The sequence below is a fragment of the Lissotriton vulgaris genome, chromosome 4_1 (assembly GCF_964263255.1).
Source record: "Lissotriton vulgaris chromosome 4_1, aLisVul1.2, whole genome shotgun sequence".
Lineage (NCBI taxonomy): Eukaryota > Metazoa > Chordata > Amphibia > Caudata > Salamandridae > Lissotriton > Lissotriton vulgaris.
The window spans coordinates 1453178602-1453184601 of NC_141691.1; positions in this window are offsets into that span (position 1 = coordinate 1453178602).

Here is a 6000-nt window from a genome sequence, read left to right on the forward strand (position 1 = left end):
TTGGAACTGCTGAACTACCCAAAGAAAGACATGAGGTATATATCTCAAAGTGGCCTATGAGATTAATAAGAAGAGGAGAGGTGACTAGACTTGGGCAAATAAATATAGTGAGGCGAGTAGTAAGGAACCCACAAAAGAAGGGGAGCGACCAGATAGTGAAAAGCCCAAAGGTGGATAAGGTGAGTGGTGGAAGGGTGCATAAATTAAAGTCACCCAACCCCACTATGAGTATGACAAAGAAGAAAACCTCAAAGTAGCAAGAAAAAAGCACGTATTTAGATAGCAACTTGGGTTCACAGAAGAAACAAGTGAAGAACAAAATCTTATTCTCAACACAGTCTAAGGAGTCAACCAGGTTGTGTCAATGGAGGAAGTTTGCAACCATGGATCACTCAGGAGGTAGGAAGCAGTAGGCCAAACATTCAGAGAAATAAGGCCTACATGACACAACACCTGACATTAAACCGGGTAAAGAAGGAGGGTAAAGAGAATAAGTGGCTATACTTTGAACCAATCCCATTAGGTAAAGGGGGTAAGAAGTTAGGAAAGAGGTTGCCTCTAAATAGGTCACAACTTCTGCAATGGTTTGCCAAGTGCCATAATCTGAAAGGTATAGGATCAAACGACCTAAGACAAGTGGGATTTAGGCAAAATAAAGAAGGACAGGATGTTACCAGAGTACTGATGTACTCAAATCTGGTAAAGATTTTGATCGAGAAAGCAGCAAGTGAGGTACAGAAAGAGGGAATACGGATAATAGCCGAAGAGGAAGCACAAATAGAAGTAGAAGGGAAAGAGTGGCAAGGAAAACATTTCCTGAAGTGCCATGCAGGATTCAGAAAGAGGCAGGTAAGGATATGTGACCTGGAAGGAGATGAAGGAGCCCCCCTGGGAAATATTAAAATAGTAGTAGCAAATAATTCAAATGTGGGAAATTGGTGGGGAAACTGGAGCAAGGATACAGGCCACGAAGGTCCCTCAAATAGAGATACTGAGGGGCGTGGGGAGGAAGGCTGGCTAGACGGCATTGAATAGGTAAAGGGTACACCACATAGCATAAGAATAGCCTTCTGAAATATAAACGGCCTCGGAGATGAAGCTAAACAAGAAAATGTAAGGGAATTAGAATAAAATACCAAGATCATTTGTATCCAGGAAACTTGGCTATGCGGCAAGACCCGGACATTCGACTGCTTTTGCCAGTTAAATCAATTAGCAAAGAAGCAAAGATTTGGCCGCCCAGCGGGGGGAATAATGACACTGCTGTCAACTAAAATAGCGAAAAAGGTGACCGAAATAACTATAAAGTGTAAATGGCTGCTCACATGTAGGATAATGCTATCTGCTTTCCTAAAAAATAATATGGTAATGCTTTTAAATGTGTATATGCAATGGGGTACTACATAGGAATACACAGCAGAAATGGGTCATTTTAAAGAAGATATGGATACAATTTGTGAAATGTAAGGTATGGATCTAATTATGTTAATGGGCGATTTCAATCATAAATTACACCCCAAGAAAGTAGACTGCTGGTTCCAAGAAGTATTAAAGGCTTACGATATAACACTAGCAATATTTCCAGAATGTGTAGCCATGTTTAAGGACACCCAGCAAAGAAAACGTTTAAGTTAGGTTCTCAAAACTGCCCAATTGATTATGTTTTTACGACACCCTGGAGCTTCCAACTAATTAAAGGTTTTAGAATTTCAAATAGAGAAGGGAGTGATCATAACCTTTTAGAACTGGAGCTCCTAGATGCACATTTGAACCCCGGTATGAAAGTCATCAAACAACAGGTGGAATACCCCAGGCGGATCACAACTAGGCTAACAGAAGAATATGTAGCCTGTTTAGTAAAATGGACTGAGAAAAGATAAAATAAATGATAAAACAAACCAAACAAAGCCGGAGAGACAAGGACTGTGGTTCACAAAGGAATGTCTGGAAAAGAAGAGAGAAGTGAGGGTAAAAAGCCAAAAGATAGCTATAGATTAAATGGTTTTAAACTACTGCTGCTAAGGAGGAATGATGTGGGTAAAGTACCCTTTTAAATTTAGGGTCTATTGGTGCCATTGTTCAATATGTTTTTAGGTTATTTTAAACTATTTAATTGGGTTTATAAAATTGGAAATGTAGCGGCTGCTAGGGGTTAAGGTGCCTCACAATTCCAAGGTATTTTTATAATGGATTACAGCTTTGTTCAATTGTAAATCAAAACAAGATTGTTGAAATCAGCAAACAATCACATTAAGTTAGAGTACTATTTATATTGAAATTGTGGTAGACTTGAAATTGTGGTAGACTTGGGTTAACTTTACCCCTGAAATTGATTGTGTTCTTGAAATGGGGTACTTAGGCATTTTGAGTACACTGGAGCACAAGTAGCATTGTCACCCTAAAAATGAAAATAATTCTTTGTTAGGTGTGACCTTCCCTAAGCTGCCTGCCAAGTTGAGGTGAGGCATAATATCCTACTATTGGGGGTAAGTAAAGCAATATCTACTGTAGATATCCATGGTTTTTGGCAATTTTATGATAAAGATTATGTCAGTAGAGGAGCACTTGAATTGACTTGTGTGTTTGTTCTCTTCTCTCTCATTTACCTTACAGATTCCCCAAGTATTACCTGATAAAACGTCATAAGAATACTGGTTTTGTACCTTTTCTTTTTTACACTATATATATCAGCACCAGCAAATGTAATATTCTACCTTTTTTGGTCCTGATGAAAGTCACTGATACAGGATACTGATCATATGGCTGAAACATGTCGACCTTTTGCTAATAGTAGTTATAAATCCATACTACTTTTTTGCGTTGCTTTTTAATCCTGCCAGGGAGACCACGTGAATAAAATCATGTTTGTGCATCAACCTAGGCAGTTTTAATATTCACTTCATATACATTTTTTTCATCTCCTTTTGCGCTGCAGCCTTGCTACAACTTGAGCTGCACATATGGGATTTTAGCATCCTTTACCCATAATTACACACTAATGAAAAGTTCTCTAAGCTCCTTCCTCATAGATGTTGAAGATGTTGTAGCTTCCAGTAGGACTAGGTTTTCCTACTGGTAAGGAGGAACCCATATGATGAAGCATGTCACCCACGGGTAAGTGAGGGTTCTACTCCTAAAGGGATAAATTCCTCCTTATTTTCTTCCTTTAATTTACTCTGAAAATTTTGTCTAGTGAGAGAGTTTAGATATAGATCACACTTCTCTTCCTATAATAGGCCTATGGTGCGTTGCTTAGACCCGAGGAGATAGTGTGTTGTTTAATCTCATCGTTCAGCCCAAAATTATTTTGTCATGGAACAATGCTGTCCTACAATCAGGAACACTGTGAAGACTCATCAACACAAGGGGAAAAGGACCAGGCCATATTTAAAATGTGATGTACACACTTAAGCTAGTCTGGATTTCATCATGCCATTCACCTATTCCCGAAGCCTCAGGTTGGTAACTCCAATGTAGTTTCTGCTCTACTTGTAATGCCACACATGACATTTTCAGGACCTTAGTATTAAAATGAGTCCCTCAGTCTGACTCCAGAGAAGTCGGGAAACTTCACCTAGATATTAAACTCCTCAACAACAATTTAGCTACTGTGAGACTGTTATTTCTTCTGGTCGGCTTAGTTTAAACCCAATGTGAGAAGATGCACACAACCACCAGTATGTATCTTCTCAGCTCGTTCCACACAGGCATTTCAATAAAGTCCAACTGCATATTGTTGAACGGACCTCCTGATCTCCCTATATGGCTCAACGTTACCGCAGTTATTTTCTTTACATTCATCAGCTGAAACACAACACATCTGTGACACAATCAGTAAGCCATGAATCTGAATGTGGGATTAAACCAAGTGTACAGGAATACACAGATCATAGCATCCCTCCCTACATACCATGACAATGTCTACCCATTGGGGGCAACAGACCGTCTGGCAACACAGGTCTTCCATCTGCCGAAACCAGAATGTCATCATCTCTTTGGCACAACAGGCTGTGACCCAACTTTGCTGTTCTGCTTCAGACACTTTTTTCTTGTAACCTCTTAACCTCCTCTCAAATATCAGCTGTGTTTTATATAAATCTGAAGATGTGATTAGTCTCATCTTCAGATTTGTTACAATATTCACTATTGAATATACAAGCCCCATGGGCACAGTATCATGCAATTTCATCAGCATTTCTGTTATCTACGTCACATAATCATCTCCACTGTGGTGTGCAGAACACTTCACATTTGAAATCTGGCCAGGCAACTGTAATGCCGCTAGCAACCTATTTACATCCTCGCCAATCTGAATAGGGGAATCCAAAGTAGTCATAACTCCCATTTGTGACAATAATTGTCTGAAGCCATGAAAAACATCAAGGCCATACAGGTTAATAGTGAAAATTGTCAATTTCAGATGTGAAGAAACACAACACCTGTAGTTAGAGTGATCAATTCAGACACTTGTGCGGATGTCACTCCTTGAAGCCAGGAAGCTTTGATTACTCCTGAGACTGTACTAAACTGCATAGGCAGCTCTCAAGTTTCCTCCATTGTCTCATAGGCAGGACCCATCCACAAACAGTACAACATTGGACTCAGGCTGTGGCTCATCATGAATATCTGGTCCTGGCTTTGTGTATGGTTCAGTTACATCAATACAGTCATTCTCTACTCGCCACTCCTCACCCTCAACTTCAGGCATGGGTGTAAGGGTAGAAGGATTCAAGGTAGCCCAACTTTTCAAAGTCACATTATCTGCTGTCAGTATGGCCTGTTCACATCTGGTCAGGCAGCTCTTTGTTAAGTGTTGGGTATGGGTCAACAATAAAGCAACAAAATGGGACACAAATACAGTAAGGGATGACGCATCACAATACTTTCACACCGCTCTATGTTGACACCTATTGCTGTCACAGCTTTAAGGCATCCAGGCAGCGCTGCAGCTATGGGATCAAGCATAGTAGTAAAATAGGCCACTGGCCTTCTAGCATTTCCATACACCTGTGTAAGCACTGAGAAAGTGCAGCTCTCACTGCAAAAGAGAGCAAATGCTTTATTGTAATTGAGCATTCCCAAAACTGGGGCACAATAGAGACTATCTCTCAGCTCTAGGAAGGCAATCAAACAGTTAGTATCCCAAGGTACCAGATCAGACACATCCTTGTGTGTTGGCCTCCGTAAAGGCTTGGCTAATAGGGAACATTTGGGAATCCAATGGCTACAGTAGGCCACCATTCCCAAAAACATCCTGACTTCTTTCTGAGTAGTTGGCAGATTAATTTTCAGAATTGTCGCGATTCTTTCTTTTGACACTTTCGTCGTTCCCTTGTCAATGTGATGTACAGAATACAGGGCTTCTTGTTGACAATACTGTAACTTTCTTGGAAACACTTTGGGGGATATTCTCAAGAACTTGTGATAATCATTGCAAAATAAGCTTAACGCAACTCTTCATTTCGCAGTCTATCGTGGGAAAATAACCCTGTGTTAACATTGTATTCTCAACACGGTGATACCATGCGGTAGTCTCACGATAACGCATCAAATGTCCGTGGCAGTCACTGGGACAGCAATAAAAAACTAAACCCCAACGTGAAAAAAGTTGCGATGGGTCCAACAGCGAAACAAAAATGTGCGTTAATCTTCCCCAGGCCTACAATTCACACGCATCAGATGGGAAAATCACTATAAGAGTATCAACAAAAACATACAAACAAAAGCCAAACAACAGCAAAGCACAATGGAGGTAGCCGTAGCAAGTTCCGAGGACAACCAGAACCCCACAAGCCCCCCAGAGGACCAGCCTGGGATCTCGGGGTCAGGCAAGGGCAAGGAGAAGAAGAGTAGGAAGAAATGATTCAGGCCGCAGGAAAACAGGATCCTGTTAACGGAGGTGGTAAAACACAATCAACAACTGTTTGTCACCTTCAGTGTGTCATTGGCAACAAAAATGGAATATGGCAGTCCATCGTGGACATGGTAAATGCAGGCAGT